The following is a 24,629-nucleotide window of genomic DNA, read 5'->3' as shown; positions in this document are numbered from 1 at the left end:
GTGGAGACATGGGAAGGTGCCATATTTTGGGTTTTGTAGGAATCGTTGTTTAGGGTATTGTTTCCCTGTTCCCAAATCTGCGCGAATGAGGGTGTCCCTGATGTTCCTTGCCCTCCTGAAGCAGGGAAGAAAAGGTTCCCTAAACTCCTTAATGTTGGGGTGAGCAGTGGTCAGGAGGTGCCAGTGTTGGCGGATTTTCCTATGTAATATGTATGCATATGGATGATAAGAATGTACGAATGGAATTCGTTCTTTTTTCTGTCTCGTCACACTACGGGTTCTTTCTGCATCGTTCAGGGTTGATGTTGGGTAACCCCTGTTACGGAACTTGGCTCTCATTTCCGAGACTCGTTGTGCCCGCAGATTGTCATCCGACACAATACGGGATACCCTCTGGATTTGAGATCTAGGGATAGACTTTTTGACAGCCTGAGGGTGCAGGCTATCATAGTGAAGTAGGCTGTTCCGATCAGTATCCTTTACATGTAGGTCGGTGCTTAGAGTGCCATTGGGGTCCTTGATTACGATTGTGTCTAGGAAGTTCATCCTATAAGGGTCGTGGGCTATTGTGAACGTAATGCCTGGCCATGAGACGTTAAGAAATTCGAAGAACTGTAGCAAGGACTCCAATGAGCCGCCCCAGACGCAAAAGATGTCGTCTATATAGCGTTTCCACAACAGTACATGGTCCATGTATAATCTGTTGGGATAAATATGGCTTTCCTCGAAATCTGCCATGTAGCAATTTGCGTACGGGGGCGCTACATTGGAGCCCATTGCGGTCCCGCGTGTCTGTAGGAAAAACTCATCCTGCCCTCATCCTGGAATAGGAAGTGGTTGGAATCGAGCACTACTGTAAGAAGGTCTATACAAAGGGCGACTTGTCTGTGGTCTATCAATCAGGTGGGGCATCAATCAGGTGGGTATCCTATCCTGTTGAGCTCCATTTCTAATTTTTCACCTGAACAAGATAGTTCTCAGGCCGTCTTTGTCTTTCTTGCCCAAGGTGGTCTCTTCCTTTCACCTTAACGAGGACATTGTCCTGCCCTCATTTTGCCCGACACCAATACATCATTTTGAGAATGCTCTTCATACTCTGGATCTGGTGAGGGCTCTCAGAAGGTACTTCTCAAAGACGGCGTCCTTCCGTAAGATGGAAGCCTTATTCGTCCTTCCTGAGGGGCACAGGAAGGGACTCGCGGCCTCTAAGTCCACAATAGCCAGGTAGATCCGCTTGGCTATTCAAGAGTCTTACCATGTCAGAAATAGGCCTATCCCAGTGGAGATTTAGGCACACTCCTCTCGTTCGGTGGGGGCCCTCTGGGCCATTTGACACCAGGCGTCAGCAAAACAGGTTTTCAAGACTGCAACTTGGTCCAGTCTGCACACCTTCTTGAAGCACTACAATGTCCACACTGAGTGAGGTTTGGTCTATCCTGTCGGGTTACCCACCCAGGGACTGCTTTTGGACGTCCCATAGTCCTGTGTCCCCAATGAGGTGAAGTAGAAACAGGGATTTTTGTGTACTCACAATAAAATCCTTTTCTCTGAGCCACTCATTGAGGGACACAGCACCCACCCTGTTGGCCTAACAGCTTGAGCATGCTTTTTGGTTTGACGTTGGTATACTCTAATTTATTGTTCTTGCTTTCCTACTGCTTTGTCACAGAACTGGTTCGGCTGGAGCCAGTGTGTGGTGTATACTGCAGAGGAGGAGCTAATCTTTTTGTGTCTACTTAGTGTCAGCCTCCTAGTGGTAGCAGGATAACACCCATGGTCCTGTGTCCCCCAATGATTGTCTCGGAGAAAAGGATTTTACGTTGAGTGCACAAATGACTGTTTAAGTAGAAATGTTGAAAAATATTTAGTTTGAGGATATTTCATTGGAAAATAATAATTGGTTTTATTCTTAGCAGATTACTGTACCAGGAGATCAGAGGGGCAGCTGAAATCTTCAATTTTTAAATCAGCTGATCTTGAGATCACACAGGATACAATTGAAGTGAATATCATTACACCAGATATACCATCATCCCTTCACAGCAAAGATCTGTCATCTGAACCTTTGAAACAGGTCCTGTCTTCTGATTCATTACCAACTACTAAGGAAATTCAAAGTCACAAAATAAGCATTGAAAAACGAACTGCTCACAAATCAAAGAAGCCGTTTTCACCTTCAGAATATGGCAATTGCTTTCCCCTTGAAAAGTATTTTCTTAAACATCAAACAATTCACAAAGCAGAGAACAGATTTTCTTGTTCCAAGTGTGGGGAATGTTTTAACCAGAAATCAGATTTGATTAAGCATCAGAGAACTCACACAGGAGAGAAGCCTTTTTCATGTTCAGAATGTGGGAAATGTTTTAACCAGAAATCACATTTTGTTATACACCAAAGAACTCACACGGGGGAGAAGCCTTTTTCCTGTTCAGAATGTGGGAAATGTTTTAACAAGAAATCACATCTTGTTATACATCAAAGAACTCACACAGGGGTGAAGCCTTATTCCTGTTTAGAATGTGGAAAATGTTTTAAACAGAAATCACATCTTGATATACATCAAAGAACTCACACAGGGGTGAAGCCTTTTTCCTGTTCAGAATGTGGGAAATGTTTTAACAAGAAATCACATCTTGTTATACACCAAAGAGCTCACACAGGGGTGAAGCCTTATTCCTGTTCAGAATGTGGAAAATGTTTTAACCAGAAATCACAACTTGATATACATCAAAGAACTCACACAGGGGTGAAGCCTTTTTCCTGTTCAGAATGTGGGAAATGTTTTAACCATAGATCAGATTTGCTTAAGCACCAGAGAATTCACACAGGGGAGAAGCCTTTTTCCTGTTCAGAATGTGGGAAATGTTTTAACCAGACATCACATCTTGTCATACACCAAAGAACTCACACAAGGGAGAAGCCTTTTTCCTGTTCAGAATGTGGGAAATGTTTTAACAAGAAATCAGATATGCTTAAGCACCAGAGAAATCACACAGGGTAGAAGCCTTTTTCATATTCAGAATGTGTGAAATGTTTTAACAAGATATCAGATTTTGTTATACACCAAAAAACTAACACAGGTGAGAAGCCTTTTTCCTGCTCACAATGTGGGAAATATTTTAACCTGAAAGCGCATCTTGATCACCACCAGAGAACCCAGACAGGGGAGAAGCCTTTTTCATGTTCTTAATTTGGGAAATGTTTTAAACGGAAATCGTATTTTCTTAAATGGGTTGTCATCATGTTTGGCCTTCTTCAAATAAAAAAATCATATTCACCTTCCGTGCCAGTGCTATTCCAGTGGTATCGTCACTCGCTTTTCTGGGGCTCATATGAGGTTGTTGCATCACACAAGCCCTGTGCCCAATCAGCTCCAGCTTCACTGTCCCCTCCCTCAGACGTATTGAACATCAACAGGAAGCCAGGGCTGTGACTTCTCTATGACTTCCTCTTAATGTTTGATTTGTTTGAAGGTGAGAACAGTGAAGCCAGTGCTAATTGGAGTCAGGGCTCACATGACATAGCAACCTGAGCCCTGGAAATGCAAGTGCTGACACCGCTGGAACCATTCCAGCATGGGAAGTTTATACAAGTGTTTTTATTTTAACAGGAACAACCATGAGTACTGAGAAGTCAAGATCCCACACAGAGAATACATTATCATACCTAGAGTGTGAAAAATTAATTACTAGAAAATAGTATTTTGTTGACCAGCAAAAATAACTCAAATTATATTCGTTATTGACAAATTGTACAAAAACATATAACAGACAGACGTATAATTGAATGAGAAAGGGAAATTACTTTAGAACTTACCATATTTCTTGGACTATAACACACACTTTTTTTTATTAGATCCTTTAACATTACACAATAGAGTTTTTACAAAGAGACATCAGTAGAAAAAAGATATTTTGATATTTTCAATGTTACAGGGTATCATTATATGTTCTTGTTATACATAAAATACAATAAAGTTGTCGTCTTCTTTCAAGGATTCGATTTTTTTTTTCATTCAAACTAATACAACCCCCCCTCCCCTGATAACACTCCAGAAAAAACTGTATTCATACTATTATTTTTTTGTGATGTGCATAAGTAGTGTATCTTACATATCTTTAGTCAAACTCAATCTGACAGGTGGCCCGCCCTTATCAAAGTCGCCTAACCCCACCCCTCCCTGTCTGTCTGCTTTCCCTGGCTGTCAGCTTTTGATACAGTTTGATATTGTTATCACAGTATTTGATACAGTGATTATTATCACAGTATTTGATTGTTTTTATATCCTATTAGATTTTCATTTTATATGTAGTTTAGCTATCAGTGTGAAGCTGACAGACAAGCACATTTTTGATTAAATTGATGTGTGTCTCTACAAGACATTCACCACCACTGTCAGAATTTCTGTGGGGGAGATATACAAACAGTCCTTAAACACAAACAGAAAATGTCTCTACTGACCATTAACTAATTGCAGCCTGTTATGACGGTTATAAAAAGCAAAGACACAATATTGTAAAAGTTTAAAAGATTTTATTGTTGTAAAATAAATACATCTCAAAGACATTTCAATAATATAATTGTTAGCAGATGCTAGCTATCAGTGTGAAACTGACAGACAAGCACAGCTGTGTCTCTAAAGACATTCACCATGTCAGAGTTTCTGTGGGGAGATATACAAACAGTCCTTAAACACAAACAGAAACTCTCTCTACTGACCATTAACTAATTGCTAGCAGATGCTAGCTATCAGTGTGAAGCTGACAGACAAGCACATTTTTGATTAAATTGATAATTTCTGACAGAACAACGGATTAAACTTGAAAATTTTGATGACACAAAATCTGATACAATTCTATCATTACTCTGCAAGTCAGAAGTGAAACACTGTAAAAGCTTCTTGAATGGTAATCCGCGCGCTAAATGGTGTAATACATATATGCAATAATGACCGCATACAATACTATACATATCCTGGATTTGCGCGTTTTGGTAACAATAAGATTCACAATTCTTGTTCAGGAATGTCACAAAATTGCGTGGAAAGATAATATTGTCCGGACAAAAGCCATAACTATCAAAAAATATCCCCGTCTTATCATCGCAGAGTACGATTAATACCCAGTGGCGTCCAGCTTGTTTCGCCGGGTCTGTATTCACGATATATGCCGCTGGTCTCTGAGTCACTCTTTCTTCCGGGAGCAAATCACACGGAAACACACCGGCGAATATGTGGTCTGTATAATTATCGGCCTTCACTACCGCTGTAAGCTGTATACTGTCCATCATTACTTAATTAAAATCGTACAAGATCTCTCTCCTATTATTAATTTCCAGAATGGTGTGGCTGACTGCAAAAACAATCATATTTATCGTGTGGGGTGTCGCTAGCGCAAAGCGGACTTCAGCACGCAGGTTTCCTGTTTTAATGAGGGAGAAATGTCCTCCAGGCTCTTGATCAGGCGATAAATCAAAAGCAAATAGAGTGAATCCAGCCATAAATTCTTCACGATCTATCGCCATGGCACAATCAGCCTTTTGCTTGCCAGATATATGGGCAAGCGCCATATACTCTCTGATGGCTAAATCAACATTAAAATTAGGATTATAAGGTCTCGCGGGTATCTGTTGGCCATCCAGATATAAAGCCGTGTGGCTGACATGGTAGTGATGGAAGTGCAATGGGTTTTTCGCATAAGAACCGCTAAAGCCCTCATTATCTACAAAACCCAGTATAACAGTTTTTGGTATCTGGCCTAGGAAGAGGTTCTCGTGGTTTGTGATCCGTGTCCCTGCGGCGATGCTGTACACTTTCATGCATGTTCGGTCAATAGCATACTTGGCGGTTGCGGATAGGAGGGCCTGGCTGTGACCGATTCGGACTGCCGGAGATACCTGCACTCTTTTCACATAGAGAGCCGCTTGCGAGATTTGCACCTTCAGCGGCTCGGCTTCTGCGGACATGAGGCAGAAAGCATCCTTATTTCTTGTTAACTTAACCTTAAGGTCAAGCCCATTCAATATTAACTTTGGTTGATTAAATATATCACCAAAAATGGGCCCCAAAAGGTCGACGGGCTTTGAGTGAGAAGTTGCATTGGCTCTTTTGATAAACCCTGCATTTGCGCCATCCAAGCCCCGGTCATTATGATGGCCCGCAGTGTCTTTATAGAACAAACCGGCTGTAAATTGTGATGACAGCGTCTGCGTGCTGTATTGTAAAAGGGTCTCTATGTACACTCTATAGCTGTAGAGATTGTCCGATTGTGAGATAAGTCGGTCTCCCAGATTAAAATCGACCTGGTTAAAAAGAGTGGCTAGAGGGTAGTTTATGAGCGCCACATGTGCGGCATCGGCTATAGCCGTATTATCTTGCTTGACGATGCGGCAATTTATGTACAGCAGCGTGTTGTTCAGATCATAATAATAATCGCCGCTCCCAGAAATGAAAAATTCCAACGGACCATTGTCTGACAGCGCCGCAACCGGCTGTACCTCTACAAATAGAGATTTCTCTATACTTGTTTGTGTCGGTGGTATGTCAAAAATATCCAGTTCAGATTTTGCGCACTCTACAGAAGAATCATGCAGGAAAGCCATGATAATTGATTAGAAGATGTCGTCCACAGAGCGTCTTACTCATTTCTGACGGGGGCGTCTCTTGGTTGTAGTTTTATTCATGAGCATCGGCGGTAAAGGCGGGCAAGCACGTCTTTCTTTTTTGTGATTTTTTAGCGACATAAATTATCCCAGAACCATCTTGCTGAGGTTGTGTATTTATCCTATTCATAAGGGCCGATGAGGCAGTAGTGACAGCGTCTTTAGCAATGTTTCTGACAGCCGTCTTCACGTGTGGCTTTACTAATTCTAAGCCTTTTCTGAAAAGTGGTATGGCGTGGCAAAATAAGCCTTTAAATATCCCGGCCAGGCCAGAACCATACATGTACTCACTCCCGCTGAACCCCTCTAGCCCGTGCCCCGACTGGGCAGTATAGTAGCGGGCATAAACAGCGGGGTCTCCATACAACCTTTGAGACATTTTATCGTGTCAATACTGTCGCGGTCGAAAATGTAATCGCACAATACTTTTTCCGTATCTGAATTTAACCGGTGTGCCTTGGTCTGATAAGATAGAGATTGTCACAGAATCAAAATGCTGCTTGCATAAGGGCATGTAATCGGGTACTGAAGGGTGATAATCTCACTGCTCTTGCCGGTTACCTGTGCGGTTCTCAAAAGTTGGACATAGCTGTCACCCACAAGCTGATGCTGAATTATATCTGAGTACACAAATAATGTATAAAATCCATCTTTTATATCTGCATAAATCTTCTTCCGAGCAACCGGGCTATTATCTACAGAAGCCGCAATGTATGGTTGGAGGCCTAAAATGTGCGCCAATTTGTGGCCGGGGCAAAATGTATTGATGGCGAATCCGATAGGGTGACGCGCCTCTTCACATCATCATAACTCAACTTAAAACCGTCGCTGGATATCTTCAAAATATCAATTCTCTCATTAATAGCGCATATGAGGTCCGCGATTGTTGAATAAAATCCCGACTTTACGTAATATTCCTTTAGCACATCGCCACGTTTTCCTATATAGAAATTCCCGTCATTCTGTTCAAATGTGTACCATCTATGCAGATATTGAATTTCCGTTAGCGCAACTTCGTACGGGCATCCAAGATGAACCGGTTTAGATAATTTATTGGTATACTCTGCAATTGTATTGTCTGGAAAAATAGCGCTAGACGCGTTTGAAGCTAGTGTTATAAAAAACGAACCAGCTTCCATGGTTATATATCTGTCAACTCCGAACTCGGAATCCAACTATTGAATTTTTCGGGGTACCCCAGCCATTTGACAAAGCAGTGACTCACACCCCTGACACGCTTTTTTCTCAAAATCTTTTCTACTCTGAAGACACGATTCTCATCCATAGGTATTTTTTGCAGCTCTTCCTTATAAAATGGCCCCTCTACAGCGTCGCCGGCTAAATCACTAATTTTATAAAGAGGTTTATGAAATTTATTGGAGACGGCGGTAATTAAAAAAATCTCTTCGCTGTACGTCTTCTGATACCCCTTACAGAACATTCCCTTATAGCGGGATATTCTGACATGATCTCCAACTTTTAAAGACGGTTTAATCGGTTTATTAGTAATACTAGAACTGTAAATATTGCACCAGATTTGCAGCGCGTTTTGCGGACTCACTTCAGCCAGGCTACAACGTATAGTTGAGTGATAAGTATGGTTGTAGCTATGCACCAGATCCAGTAAAATATCAATGTACCTAAAGGTATTATGCTTCGTAAGATAGCTCCACATACAGGTTTTTAATGTGCGATTAAAGCGCTCCACCATAGCGGCCTTTACGTCATTGTTAGTAAAAAAAGTGGTGAATATTATGCATATTACATAGTTGCTTGATTGATGAATTTATAAATTCTTTGCCGCGATCCTTCTGCAATTTCCTCGGTATGCGCTTATCATTTTGAAATATTAATTCGAATGATCTGGCTACGCCCGCCCCAGTCTTGTTTGATAAGGCCACGCACCATGCGTATCTCGATAGAGTATCAATCACCGTCAGGATGTATTTGACATTATCATTTTCCCTTGAATAGTCAATTAAACTTACGAGATCCACTTACCACTGTGCATCAATGTCCGAGACGTAAATTTTTTGTCAAAAAGCGTTTTCTAACTGGTCTGTGTAGACTGTACGCATCTTGTTTATTCAACCATTCAGCCACATCAGATTTCTTAATTCCGCAGTCTCTTGTCTCTCTAAATAATTTGTCAATTCCGCTGAATGATCCGGGGGCTTTAGGTGTGAAATATTGTTTCTCTAATATTTCATCAAAGGAATTAGACACCATGATTGAATAAGTTATTGTGTGCCGATGATCAACAGCCGCATGCCTCTTTCAGAAACTCAATTGTATAAAATTCCAGGTTTTAATCCGGCTATATCATGATTGAGTTAATACAAGCAATAATTGTCTGTATGGGTGTGTTCTGTGTGTTAACAGAAGGCGTGTGGAGGGGCGTAACTGGGTGCGTTTCTGACAGTCAGAATAAATACAGGTGTCTGTAGCATTGCAGTACAACACACAGCCAGACCAGACCAATCTCAGAGCTATTCTAAATGTAAGTATATACAGAGCGCTGCATTATTCTATTTTGTCTTATTATTCGCAAATGCTTAATTATATTTAACTATGCATCTCTAAAACCATAATTAAGGTTATTTGGTTTAATAATTTAGTATTATATTGACGGTTAGCGACATTATCTGTTTTAATAATTTAACCATATATTTATTATGACATAATTTGTTTAATACAATAGTTAATAGCTGTTAATACATCCTAACTACCGTATTCACCGCTTGAGGTATTTAACCGTGTATAAAGACTTATTACCTATGTTTTGCTTAACACAGTCATATTTATGCAGCAAATTTAGTTGTTGTTGTGTATAAAACTTATTTATGGTGTAAAATTAATATAGATAGCACAGAAAATTTACACAGTTAATTTATTTTAGATGGAGTCCCAAAATTTTTTGGATTTTTCCGGCTTAGTTGAGGATTCGACATTAGGTATGTTTCAAGCTTTATATAAATACAACTGTTAGTGTGCCATTCTAATTAAGGGCTGTTTTGTATATTATTTTATATTGTTTTATTCTTTCTTGTTTAAGATGAACTTATGAGAGCCCTCCCCAATGAAGTTTTAACAGACTACAGTTTGCCTGCTCTGGAGTGTGATACACTTGGAACTGAGTATAGTAACACTAATGAAGCGGGCGCCGCGGTATGGGATTTGGCACAAGACATCATAGGTGCGTTGTGTGTGTGTATATATATATATATATATATATATATATATATATATATCTTTTAAGTATTTAGACGTGTAAATATATATTATTTCTTTACAGATGTCGACCTGATTCTCGAGCCAAATACCTTGGAACACATTCAGACGACCGCTGAAAACCTGCTGTACCAACCCCCCACACCGAGAAACAACCTGGTTTCTAGAGCCCCTAAAAACCCACGAGGGACTGCGAGCAAGAAAGGAAAAGGTAGCAATTGTATGAAAATGTGTTTTTGCACAACCGCTCTTTTAAAATCCCATACGCCTCTACTAAGTCCTATATCTTTGTTTATAGCTTGTAAAGTGAAACCAAGGAGAATTTTCACAAAAGAGAATATACCTCTGCTAATGGAGAACCTCATAGAAGCTCCAGAAGTCACCACGGCAATCGTCCAACCCACATCGCAAGCCCGTAAGTGTATATTTTGATATACATGCATAGCCTCTGTACAATCAATGATACACGTGCACCTCCAATGAGCCCCTGGTCTCGCACATATCTGACACATGTATAATCTTTCCTGCAGCTAAACGCAAAGTCGTGAGAAAAACGTCACCAGCACCTCTACAACCGCTACAACTCTCCGAGAATGACGCCTTACCAGTGTGGTCGGCAATACAGATGGCTAATGGACCTGTTATAACACCACAGGTATCACCGATCTGTGTGGTGCAAGACCTGGGAAACCCTATGCCGGCAGAAATACCCCATTCAAGTGCTGACCAGCCATCGACCAGTCGTGTGAATGAACCGACGCTACTATACCCAGAAGTGATAGAGGCACCTCGAAAACAAAAGCGAAAAACAAAGCATATTACAGAACCAACAAGTACATCGAGCGCCATGAGTGCCACAGCCCCGCTGACTCGTGAAGAGCTTGATCACACTATTGATCAGCTCGCTAATGGTAAGCAATCAGCCATAGAACCACTCATTATACGTATGGCACACACTATGCAACCGCCAGCGGCATATCTAACTGTATCTGATAATTCCTCTGGTGCCGGTCCCTCATGCGCCTCTAATTTGGGTGACATATCTCATGCATGTGTATCTAACTCTGTTAATGTTAAGAAGCGGTTAAAGAGGTCGTTACCTGTGGCTGTTAAGGTGTGTAAAAAGCCATGGATTCAAGCAGCGGTGGCAGTACCGGCTAACGATACAGAATCTGTATCTGCGGCATCTACAAATCTGCATGAATCTGTCGGATGGGGCCCCGCTGAAATGCCTGTGTTTAAGGAACAGTTCACCCGCTACTTACGCTACAAACTCTGGGTCCCCAAAATAATGTTTTTTTGTGCTACTTTTGAAAAATTATTAGCAACACTATAAACGAAAATAGCACACTCTGTACTTAAATTTATAAGTTCAACAGAAAAACCCACTAAACAAAGTAAGAAAATACAGCATAGGTGGAAATAAAACATAACTTTTACTGATAATAAATAGATAAAAGTCAAAACACTATCACCCAAAGTGCTATAAAAACATGGGGTACGGTTCCCACCATGAGACCTACAAAAACCCCTAGTTAGGATTCGAAAGAACTCCGCCTACAGTGGCACTTGAGTATGTTTCAAACAATAACTGTCAAAAACATTCACATGAATAGCAGAGCGAAACTCCATACAATTGGTTGTATGTAAACAATAATCACTGAATAACAAAATATAAAGCGGTGTTACCAATGATTATATAGGAAAAGAAACAATCTCACCGATTCCAACATGAATGAGCAGGAGCACCGGAACATATCTGGTCATGGAGTCATCCGGGACTTGAAAAGAAGAGACGACAATCCCCTGTCATTCCCTATGGGGCTATCAGTAAGCTATCCCCAGAGCTCCCGCCCTCACAAGGGCAGTCCACATCTACCCCTGTCACAGCATGCCCTGCACTCTCCCTGTGCTCAGTCCCAACACGTTTCCTCCAAGCTAATCATCAGGGGACCTGCTTGTGTAGAGAGATCAGTGCCTACGTGCTCAAAAAGGGAGACAATAAGTTCTGCCACCCACTATGATATCTGCAAGAGAAACTTGCAATTGAGAAACTTGTGGTGTGATTGCTCTCTGAGATCAGTTAAAAACAGTGGGTCTTAATAGTTGGCAAGGCAGCAGAGGAGGAGGAGGAAAGAGCAGCTGCGATTGATGGGGCACCTGACGGTGGTTGATATCCGCTGGTCCTCATTTTTGCGCATTGGGATTCCCACAGTAAAGCATGTTGATTGTGGTTGTGAAGGTACATACATGTAGTAGTTAAATTATTGCTACTACAATGTTGGCAGATTACATGAGTTGGCTCATCCTTTGCAGTGTCAAAAAAGGTCCAGGCTAGGCAACCCTTGCCCCCCCTGCGAGCTACAGACCCACAGACGCTGCCGGTCAGAGGCACAGTTGTGGCTGAAGAGGCATCATGTGTCGCGGCTGCCTCACTACGTGTCTGCCACGTACGGTGCAATGCAACCTCATCATCTTCCTCCTCAGATGACCTACTCAGCTGTGTGCCTCTATGTTCACACCAACTGGGATCTAACACCTCATCATCATTCTCTGTGTTATCACATTCCTCACCATTGGAGTCACCTTCCTCTTCTTCTTGCCCTGACAACACAGTACACTCCACATGAGCCTCAGATATCTGAGTCACATCAGGATCACCTCCCCCCGGGGTTAACGTCTGATGACGAGAGTCAGGATGCTGTTCGGTCCCAAATTCTTCCTGCCCCATATCCAAGTTAAAAAAAATGTGGGCATTGGTGCAGACTTCCTCCTCTTGACTCTGCAAAGCTTTTGAGTACACTTCTGATAAACATGGCATAGAATGTGTGAACAGCTCTTCAGACTCACCCACCTGTGGTTCTGTATAGTCAGTTGAACAGTTGGATAGTTGGGACCCGGGGGGAAGGAAGGGGAATTTGGTTCCCACATCTGTGGACTGTACTGGGTGTGATGTTGAGGTGGAGGAAGAGGAGGAGAGGCCACTTGAAGCTGCACTTGCCATCCACTCGAGTACATGCTCTTTCTGTGCATCATTGATAAGGTAGTGGTGTAGTCTGTCCAGTAACATAAGTTGTCAGTTGTCTTTGCATAGGACATGACGTTGCTTCACTAGTGCCTTCACAAACATTACCACCTACCCAACATACACCTTGAATCCCAAGCCTAATTCCCCTTCCAACATGGCCTCGTTATTTCCCAGTAATGTTGCTCAGATATTGTGGTAGGAGCACAGTATTAGCAACAAAAATTAGATTTTGAACTCTGCACGACCTCTGCAAACAGCTGAATTTCAGGGACAGTAAATTCAAAGTTGAAATATGTCGTGCTGTATCGTGTTAGTTACAGAAAAAAGAAGTGAGCATGGATGAGGCCTGTTTGACAAAGAAGTTATGCTGCAAACAATTTTAAAGTCAGAACCCATACTGTATGATGTTAATAACAGAAGAATTTTGTTTCTGGCCTCTGGATCAGGCCTCGACAGCTTAATTTGAACCCAAACAAATGACAAAATGTGATACGGGTTGTCTAACTTTTTGCAACGGACAAATTATTATTTTTTTAATATGGACCTGACTCCACTCCCATAGGGGTGGAGCCCCATATTCATTACTTTAGTGAGCGGTACCATGTGACCGCTCAAAATACAGGAAGAAGCTGGCACCCGGAGAACCAGGGACGTGCAGGGACCGCCGGGAGCAGGTGATTATGACGGGGGGCAGTGCGCAATATTCACCCGTCAACGCCGCTGTCTTCTGCGTCCTCTGCAGTGATGCTCAGGTCAGAAGGCGCGATGACACGATTAGTGTGCCCGCCTCCCTCTGCCTGAACACTCAGTGCAAGAAGACGCGGAAGACGGAGCGGCACCGACGGTGGAACGCGGACAGGTGAATATATAGCAAGTGCCGGGGGCCTGAGCGACGAGAGGTGAGTATGTCATTTTTTTTTTTTTAATCACAGCAACAGCATATGGGGTATAATAGTCTATGGACCATCTTATGGGGCCATAATCATTTGTGCAGCATTGTATGGGGCAAATATCTCTATGGAGTATCTTATGGGGCCATAATCAACATTTTTGCAGCATTATATGGGGCAAATATCTCTATGGAGCATCTTATGGGGCCATAATCAGCATTTGTGCAGCATTATACGAGGCAAATGTGTCTATGGAGCATCTTATGGGGCCATAATCAGCATTTGTGGAGCATTACATGGGGCAAATGTGTCTATGGAGCATCTTATGGGGCCATAATCAGCATTTGTGGAGCATTATACGGGGCAAATGTGTCTATGGAGCATCTTATGGGGCCATAATCAGCATTTGTGGAGCATTACACGGGGCAAATGAGTCTATGGAGCATCTTATGGGGCCATAATCAGCATTTGTGGAGCATTATACGGGGCAAATGTGTCTATGGAGCATCTTATGGGGCCATAATCAGCATTTGTGGAGCATTATACGGGGCAAATATCTCTATGGAGCATCTTATGGGGGCCATAATCAGCATTTGTGCAGCATTATATGGGGCAAATATCTCTATGGAGCATCTTATGGGGCCATAATCAGCATTTGTGCAGCATTATATGGGCCAAATATCTCTATGAAGCATCTTATAGAGCTATGTGCAGCATTATATGGGGCAAATATCTCTATGGGGCATCTTATGGGGCCATAATCAGCATTTGTGCAGCATTATATGGGCCAAATATCTCTATGAAGCATCTTATAGAGCTATGTGCAGCATTATATGGGGCAAATATCTCTATGGAGCATCTTATGGGGCCCATCATGAACTGTATGGAGCATTATATGGGGCTCCCGATTCAATATGAATATTCAAAAACACTTAACCTACTGATGTCTCAATTAATTTTACTTTTATTGGTATCTATTTTTATTTTTGACATTTACCGGCAGCTGCTGCATTTTCCACCCTAGGCTTATACTCGAGTCATTAAGTTTACCCAGTTTTTTGTGACAAAATTAGGGGTCTCGGCTTATACTCAGGTCAGCTTATACTCGAGTATATGCGTTATTTAGAATGCTATACTTATGCACTGATTCTTTTGTGCTCCATGAACAACACACTTGTAGGACATGTGCCCTGCTGACTTTGTGAACCTCAGTAATGTTCCCCCAAAAAAATTCCTGAAGGTTAATTTTACAGCCAAACTGAACACTGTCTAGCTACACTATCTGAGTAATATACAATCGCCTAACTAGCTGAAATCTTGATGTTAACAGTGGCAGTGTCAGGAGCAGCATCTCTGCACTGTTAGTGTCAAAATGGCGCTAAAAAAGATGTCTGCTGTTTATATGGAGAGGGACATGTGATTTGAGCAGCCAATGACACAAGTCGTGGTGTCAGGACATTGTGGGTGTTTCCTGCGCACTTGTTGGCTAGCTGCATTGTGCACACATAAATTTAGGAAGAAAAAAAAAGACTGCTGTGCTTACAAGAACCGCCGCGCTTCTGAGCTCTGCAAACCCCCTCCACCCATCAAACACGTGCCAAACGCTCATGATGCACCACCATTATTATTGCTAAAGTGCTGAAAATATTTTCCCGCACTTTTACCGAATGTTACCGATTTTTATCTATTATAAAATTTTGCTTGGGTTTCCGATCACGAATTCTAATGTGCCATACCCGTGCCGAATTTATGTTTGGTGATCGTTTTCCGAACAAATTCGCTCATCTCTAGTAGTGATCACTAAATGCAGAGAAGTCAAAGATTCTTTCTAGTCACCGGCTAGTCTTTTCCAGTCGTATCCCAATCGTGTGATCACCATTTTGCCTCTAGACCACAACATTCTGATCCATATGGAAATGTTGAAATTACTTTGTGAAATTGTTAAAGGGAATCTGTCACCCCAAAATTCGCCTATAAGCTAAGGCCACCAGCATCAGGGGCTTATCTGCAGAATTCTGTAATGCTGTAGATAAGCCCCCGATATCACCTGAAAGATAAGAAAAACAGGTTATATTATACTCACTCAAGGGCAGTCCCGATGTGGTCCGATCCGGTGGGCATCGCGGTCCGAGTCCAGCACCTCCTATCTTCAAATGATGACGTGCTCTTCTTTGCTTCCTGCCACGACTCCTGCGTAAGCGTACTTTATCTACCCTGTTGAGGGCAGCGTAAAGTACTGCAGTGCGTAGGCGCCGGGCCTCTCTGATCTTTTTCGGCACCTGCGCACTCAGTACTTTGCTCTGCCCTCAACAGGGCAGATAAAGAACACCTGCGCAGGAGCCGCGGCAGGAAGCAAAGAAGAGGACATCATCGTATGAAGATCGAAGGCGCTGGACCTGGACCATGCTGTCCATCAGACTGGACCGCACCGGGCCCACCCCTGGGTGAGTATAATATAACCTGTGTTTCTTATCTTTCAGGTGACATCGGGGGTTTATCTACGGCATTACAGATTGCTGTAGATAAGCCCCTGATTCCGGTGGCCTTAGCTTATAGGCGAATTTTGGGGTGACAGATTCCCTTTAAATCCTTTTCTATAGAACTTACAACCTTGAGTATCCATCTACCCCCCGGGATTAGAAGACGCTGACCGTTACCTACCGAGATCTGTAAACTAGAAAGCCAAATGATGTAGAAAATCACTTGAATAAAAAATTATGATGGGCCTGTAAGACGAAGCGGAGGGTAATGATGCTGTTGGCATACTAGATCCCTGATATCTTATTGGATGAATCTACCATCTCCCCTTACTGTGCTGCTGAACATGCCCATATAGTCCCTACAAGACCAGGTCCAGTCTTTCTGCCCAAACTTCGTTTTTATGAATGACAATGGTAAATGTGCAGTGAGGCCAAGTGTGAATTTCTGTACAATAACAACAGAGTTTCCCTTTGTCCTGACTTTTCAATTTCTTTTAAAACCGACTAACTTCAAGGAGGATTATGATAAACTGCATAAAAAGCATTAGACTTGTCCCAGGATATATCTCTAAGGCTACGTTCACATTAGCGTTGCGTCGGGCGCAGCCGCGGTGACGTATGCGTCATGGGCCCCTATTGCATGGGGGGCGAATGGACATGCGCTGCTCTTGCGTTTTGTGATGCATGCGTCACTTTGGCGCAACTGTCAGGGCGCAGAGGACGCTGCATGATGCATTTTTTTCTGTGCCAAAAAGCATGCAAAAATGAACGCATGCGTCAAAAAATGCTGCGTTGTGCATGCGTTTACATTTGCGTTGTGCGTGTCGTCGCCAACGCAGCACCGCACAACACTAATGTGAACGTAGCCTAAGCTGTGCATGGGTGATGGCTGTAGTATACATTTATTTATGACTGCAGAAAATGTTGGCTTGGCTCAAGCCCTGGTTTCATGGATTCACTCTACGTCATAAATTCCATTATGTTTTCAATTCTAAGGAATTCAGATACTGGACAATCTCTACTGAAATGGGGAGCACTAATACATTCTCTACTCTTATCAATGACTACCTAATATTTCTTTTTGAAACTGATCTGACAGAAAATATTGGCCTTTACGATAATTTAGATTGTCAAGAAACACCAAGCCCCATACTGTAACTACTCCAGAGAGGTTTCACCACTAGTTACTCATTTTTTACTGATGAAGATTGTTGAGTTTGATAATTTCAGTAGATGGGGTACTGTCTATAGTCACAGTTTTTGACTACAGTCGTTAGTTCAAAAAAGACTCTGATAACCAGTTCCTGCAGCCAGTTTTGTGTTCCTAATCAGGGCCCATTTTTTTAAATCTTTATATGGTGTTAATTTTTAGAATTCTTCACAAAATAGAAGCCTCATTTGTTTCACTTTCACAAAAGGTAATACCAAACAGATGGACCTCACAAAGTATTTTACAACTTCTCTTGTATCCGACAATACCCTATAAAGGGTTGTACATTACTGTCTTGGCACATTTCAGGGTTGAGAAGGGAGGGAGCTATATGTAGCTATTTGAATCCAGATCTTACTGGAATAGATTGCAGACAAGATATATTAGGAGCAGTGTTTGTGGCCACCTGGCAGCTCAAAATATGGCCACCATGAACAGGCTTGGCGCCATCTACTCCATTTTCCTGATCCTTGGGATTGTCTTGGGCATCACCATTTAACACCTCTACATGGATCTGGGCTTACACAGAGACCCCTAGGCTTGGGCCACAGTGTTGCCTTCTGTTCTGTGGTGTGAAATGGGAAGAACAATAGTCAGGTAGCTGGGTCAGAACCAGTAAGGCAGAGAAAATACAAAATCAGAAGATGTAAGGGTAGTCAGCAAACAGGCCGGGATCACAACAGGAAACAAATACACAAGTCATGAGCTGAGCATAGAGGACTGAACGAGAGGAGAGCAAGGCTGTATCTGGCAGCTTCCTTCAATATGCTTCGAGTTTTTGAAGAATATGGTGCTATCCAATTGGCTGAATCAGGGAGAAGATTACTTCAGCTGGACAGCACATACACCCATACTGCCAGACTGGATGGTACTACTTGTCTCAGGCACCCTAATCTTAGCTTATGTTGTCCAAAGCTTTTGGTTCCAATGCCTACTCCATTACCAGCGCCCTCTGCCATATGATTAAGGACATGCCTGGTGACGTCATAGGAGCAGATGACAGAAGAGATGTGACACACCATCTGCAGAAGCCCTAATATGACAAAATTTCAGAAAATCAGAGCTGAAGAAATCCCCATCAAATGACTCCATTTTGGAAATTATAACCCTCAGAGAACTAATCTATTGGAGTAGTGACTATTTTTGATTCTATAGGCCCTTTTAGAAATTAGCACACAGTGGATGTGGGAGAAAAAAATTGCAAATATGCCATTTTATTACCCAACACATAGTGCCCTGATTCTGCTCCAGGAGACACACACACCATAAATTAAGTGGGTTCTTCTCACTATAGTAATGCCAAATACATGTGGTTTGGGCAAACTGAAAAGCTCAGAAACGAGGGGAAAATTTGACTTTGGCAGAGTGGTTATTGCTGGATTGGTTAATGGAAGCCATGTTGCTTTTCAAAAGCCTTTGAGCCACTAATAATGTGGAAACCTCTGTTGGAGGACCTGAGTGGGGACTTGTTTTTTGTTAGATGAATAGAAGTTTTTATTGGTATTATGTTCGTCAACCTAATGTTTCATTGTGGCTTTTTATTCCATATTTTGTAGGCAGAATGAACAAACAGTTAAATACCACACTCCACAGGTTCATCATATGAGATTCTCTATTAGACTATGAACTGTCATTGTCTTGGTGAAGAATTCAATATTTTTACATAAATTGCAATTTTTGCAGACAGTTTAAGTAGAAATATTAAATGACATTCAAGGATATTATATAAAAAAAAAATAATTGGTTTATATCTTGCAGATGACTGTACCCAGAGATCAAAGGAACAGCTCACATCTTCAATTTTTAAATCAGATGATTTTGAGGTCCCACTGGATACAATTGAAGTTAATGCCATTACTCCAGATATACCATCATCCCTTCGCAGCAAATATATCTCATCTGATCCTTTGAAACAGGTCGTGTCTTCTGATTCATTAGTGACAACTAAGGAAAATCAGAGTCACAAAATAAGTATTAAAAACAGTAATACTCCTAAATCAAAGAAGACATTTTCATGTTCAGAATATGGAAACAGTTTTCTTATTGAAAAGTCTTTTCTTAAAAATCCAAAAATTCACACAGTGGAGAAAAGATTTTCTTGTTCCAAGTGTGGAAAATGTTTTAAACACAAATCACATCTTGTTATACACCAAAGAACCCACACAGGGGAGAAACCTTTTTCATGTTCAGAATGTGGGAAAGGTTTTAAGGAGAAATCAGATTTGGATAGGCACCAGAGAGCTCACTCAGGGGAGATGCCTTTTTCCTGTCCAGAATGTGGGAATTATTTTAGCGGGAAATGCAGTCTTGTTAGACAACAAAGAACCCACATAGGGGAGAAACCTTTTTCCTGTTCAGAATGTGGGAAATGTTTTAAAGTGAAATGCAATCTTGTTATTCACCAAAGAACCCACACAGGGGAGAAACCTTTTTCATGTTCAGAATGTGGGAAATGTTTTAATGAGAAATCAGCTTTGGATAAGCACCAGAGAACTCACACAGGGGAGAAGCCTTTTTCCTGTTTAGAATGTGGGAAATGTTTTAACCAGAAATCAAGTCTTGTTACTCACCAAAGAACCCACACAGGGGAGAAACCTTTTTCATGTTCAGAATGTGGAAAATGTTTTAACGAGAAATCATCTTTGGTTACGCACCAGAGAACTCACACAGGGGAGAAGCCTTTTTCCTGTCCAGAATGTGGGAAATGTTTTAACCAGAAATCAAATCTTGTTACTCACCAAAGAACCCACACAGGGGAGAAACCTTTTTCATGTTCAGAATGTGGGAAATGTTTTAACGAGAAATCATCTTTGGTTACGCACCAGAGAACTCACACAGGGGAGAAGCCTTTTTCCTGTTCAGAATGTGGGAAATGTTTTAAACAGAAATCCAAACTTGTTATACACCAAAGAACCCACACAGGGGAGAAACCTTTTTCATGTTCAGAATGTGGGAAAGGTTTTAAGGAGAAATTAGATTTGGATAGGCACCAGAGAACTCACTGAGGGGAGAAACCTTTTTCCTGTCCAGAATGTGGGAAATGTTTTAACCAGAAATCAAATCTTGATACTCACCAAAGAACCCACACAGGGGAGAAACCTTTTTCATGTTCAGAATGTGGGAAATGTTTTGTAAGGAAATCATACCTTCTTAGTCACCAAAAAATTCACACAGAGAAGCCTTTTTCATGTTCATAATATAGGAAATGTTTTATACTAAAATAACTCTTTAACATCAGAAAAGTCACAAAGGGGGTGAAACCTTTTCATGTTCAGACTGTTGGAAATGTTTTAACATAAAAATGTATTTCTTAAAGGGGTGGTCTATTACTAGGACAACCCCTTGTCATTCTTCATTTTGGTCTATTTAAAAAAAAAATATTCATACTCACTTTCCGTGCCAGTTTCGTTCCAATAGTTTTTGCACTCACGTTCCGGGGGCTCATGTGAGGTTGTTATAAAATCTGCGCTGTCTTCACTGTTCCTGCCTTTGGATGTATTGAACATCAAGATGAAGCTAGGGCCACCGCTGCTGTCTGACTTACTCTTATTGTTTGATATGTCCAAAAGTGGAGACAGTGAACCAAGTTTAAGAACGCACTTGCTTTCTAAGTGCATTTGGTATTCTATGAGTCTTTTCCCTATGATCTTTAAATACATTTTCCTACAGGTTTCAACCAAGAAATGAAAAAAAAAGACTTTTTGATATGACTATATTTTAACTTTAAAAAAATAAAGAATTCATCATTTTAAACATGTCGTGAATTTGTAGAGTAGAAGCTGGATCAATCTTTCCTTTTCCAATGAGAAGGCTTTGTCCAAGTAGTGGACATTACTTTTACACAACAAAAATCCCACACAAACAGAAACCATTATCATACCTACAGTAGAGTGTGAAAAATAAATTACTAGAAAATCGTATTTTGTTGACCATTAAAAATAACTCAGACTGGGAGACACTACATATGTTATTGACAAATTGCACAAAAACATAACAGTCGTATAATTAAATGAGAAAGGATAATTGCTAGGGATGAGCGAACGTGCTCAGTGATACTTTGATATCACTTGAGAAATCTGGGTGCTTGGAAATACTTGATGAGCATTAGCTGTTGCTCGGATCTGAAGGTCAAATTCCCCACTCCGCATATTTGGTGTCTGGTACACAGCCAATAAGTATGCATGGGATTGTCTGCCAGTCACTGTAATGCCGTAGCCATCTCAGCAGTGGCATTACTGTGATTGGTAGTGTTGAGCGATACCTTCCGATATTCAAAAATATCGGCATCGGATTGGATCGGCCGATATAAAAAAAATATCGGATATCATCGATACCCGATACCAATGCAAGTCAATGGGACAAAAATATCGGAATTAAAATAAACCCTTTCTTTCTTTGTAGGTTAATTCTACATGAAGGAAAACCACTAAGAATAATGTATTGGGGGAGGTGGAGGAGACATTAAAGGCATAGAGGTTTATCCCAATCAAATGGAATAGCAGGAATTATTATTTTTTTTTTTAAGACGTTCGGAGTTACAAAGATATTGACTATGTTAAGCTTTTTTATATTACGTCAGATATTTTTGTTTCACTACATAACTCCATGCTCTTCACCTTCTTTTTTACTTCTCCCTCACTGTCTTCTTCATCATCGTCAGCAGCAGCATCTTTTTCATCAACTTCTTCACCTTATTCATCTTCTTCTCCTTCTTCCTATTATTCTTTTTTTTTTACATTTTCATATTCTTTTTATTCAACTATTATTCTTCTTCATATTCTACTTCTTCATCTTCTTCATATTCTTCTTCTTCATCATATTCTTATTTGTGACAGGCATTCCTGTAGTTGTTATCTATAAAAGTTTGAAGATTACACCTTCCGTTCTGCCTCTCACAAAAGAATTACAACAGGATTTGTCCGCGTTCACTTTGGCCTGCAGCAGCAGATTTTTTTCCAGGTGCACCACGAGGAGGAACGGACACACCCCCATACACTGCTTAGTCTTCTTCTGCTTATAATTTAGATAATATCTTTTGCTCTGATTTTTGGTCTTATCCTTAATGTTCTTCTGCTTTTTATACTGCAGCTTCTTGTTCTTCTGCTTCTTGGTCTTCTTCGGGGTGGTCGTCGTCTCCAGGGTCGTCGTCTTCTTCGGGGTGGTCTTCAGAGTCGTCGTCTTTAGTCAGGGAGATCCAGAGTGATTAGCAAAAATCATTTCCAAAAGCTTGAACTTGGAAATGTAGCAGAAGGTACAAGAAGGCTGAGGAACTGCCGAGAACCAGCTGATGGTACTGGAACCCGGATGGCTACCCGAAGGTACAAGAGCCAATGGAACTACCGAGGACCAGCTGACGGTTCTGGAACCCGGTTACTAAGCAGGAGGTACCCATGCCATAAAGCACTACCAAGGACCACCAGACATTGGTGGAACTCGGATACCAAGAATGAGGCACCTTAGCCAAAGGCTCTGCCTGGAACCAGCTGACGGTACTGGAACCAGGATGGGGAGCAGAAGGTACAAGAGCCAAAGACACTGCCGAGAACCAGCTGACGGTACTGGAACCCGGATGGCTACCCGAAGGTACAAGAGCCAATGGAACTATCGAGGACCTGCTGATGGTACTGGAACCCGGTTACTAAGCAGGAGGTACCCGTGCCAGAAAGCACTACCAAGGACCACCAGACGTTGGTGGAACTGGGATACCGAGAAGGAGGCACCTATGCCAAAGGCTCTGCCTGGAACCAGCTGACGGTACTGGAACCAGGGGGACATATTCAAGCTTGTCTTCCAAAGAACCAGCTAATGGTGCTGGAACTCAGATAGGCAGCAGAAGGTCCACATGAAAAAAAAATTGCTAGGTCGCGAGCCGGCCGTAGTTACTGAAAACCCACAGTCCAACAGGGGGAGCTTGTCCTTTTGGCACTACGGAACCAGCCTTGATTGCCAGTTCCTGCAGCCCACATAGGAAGCACCTAAACTGCAGGCACCATAGAGTTGACTAACCCGACCGCAACCCGACAAGACAACGTATTGGAGGCAAAGTGACCTTGACACTACCCGGAAACAGCTGGCGTGCTGGAACCAGGCTGGGCAGGAGGGAGTACCCGTGCCAAACACACTGCCGAAAATCAGCTGACGGTACTGGAACCCGGATGGGTAGCAAAAGGTACAAGAGTCAATGGAACTATTGAGGACCAGCTGACGGTACTGGAACCCGGTTACTAAGCAGGAGGTACCCGTGCCAGAAAGCACTACCAAGGACCACCAGACGTTGCTGAAACTCGGATACCGAGAAGGAGGCACCTAATCCAAAGGCACTGCCGAGAACCAGCTGACGGTACTGGAACATGGAGGGGCAGCAGAAGGAACAACAGCCAAAGGCACTACCAAGGACCAGCTGACGGTACTGGAACCCGGTTACTAAGCAGGAGGTACCTGTGCTAGAAAGCACTACCAAGGACCAGCAGACGTTGCTGGAACTCGGATACCAAGAAGGGGGCACTTAAGCCAAAGGCACTGCCGAGAACCAGCTGGTGGTGCTGGAACCCGGATGGGTAGCTGAAGGTACCCATGAAAAAAAAGTTGCAAGGCCGCGAGACGGCCGCAGTTACCAAAACCCACAGTCCTACAGGGGGTGCTTATCCTATTGGCACTACGGAACCAGCCTTCATTGCCAGATCCCCCAGCCCACATAAGAAGCACCTAAACTGCAGGCACCATAGAGTCAGCAAACCCGACTGCAACACGACAGGACTACGGATTGGTGGCAAAGTGACTTTGACACTGCCCAGAAACAGCTGGCGTGCTGGAACCAGGCTGAGCAGGAGAAAGTACCCATGCCAAAGACATTTCTGAGCAGCAACTGGTGGTGTTGGAGCCCATGGATTACAGGAGAATCAGAGTGTAGGCAGAGGCCTAATTGGAGCAAGTTGAAAGGGAACCTGTTACCCCCCCAGGCGTTTGTAACTAAAAGAGCCACCTTGTGCAACACAAAATGCTGCACAAGGAAAAGGTGGCTCTTTTAGTTATGCTCCTTGCACATGCTGAAGTCAACACTTATAAAATGTGCCCCCTCATACCGTGAAACCATCACAGAGGCGGGACTTTCCTTCTTAATGAGACCCAGC

General features: G+C 42.2%; 1 pseudogene across 1 annotated transcript in view; it reads left to right on the top strand.

Moving 5' to 3' along the window:
- Nucleotides 1-21,236, top strand: part of LOC143766467 (uncharacterized) — a 67,643-nt pseudogene extending 46,407 nt beyond the window's left edge. Inside the window, exons 7-8 of the transcript XR_013213569.1 lie at nt 1,914-2,976; nt 19,898-21,236. The product of XR_013213569.1 is annotated as an uncharacterized LOC143766467 (transcript). The remainder of the gene's footprint in view (nt 1-1,913; nt 2,977-19,897) is intronic.
- Nucleotides 21,237-24,629: the final 3,393 nt, after the last annotated feature.

Source organism: Ranitomeya variabilis, chromosome 4 (genome assembly GCF_051348905.1).
Source record: "Ranitomeya variabilis isolate aRanVar5 chromosome 4, aRanVar5.hap1, whole genome shotgun sequence".
Classification (NCBI taxonomy): Eukaryota; Metazoa; Chordata; class Amphibia; order Anura; family Dendrobatidae; genus Ranitomeya; species Ranitomeya variabilis.
The sequence above is the reverse complement of the archived record's forward strand: the minus strand, read 5'-3'. Positions and strand labels throughout refer to the sequence as shown.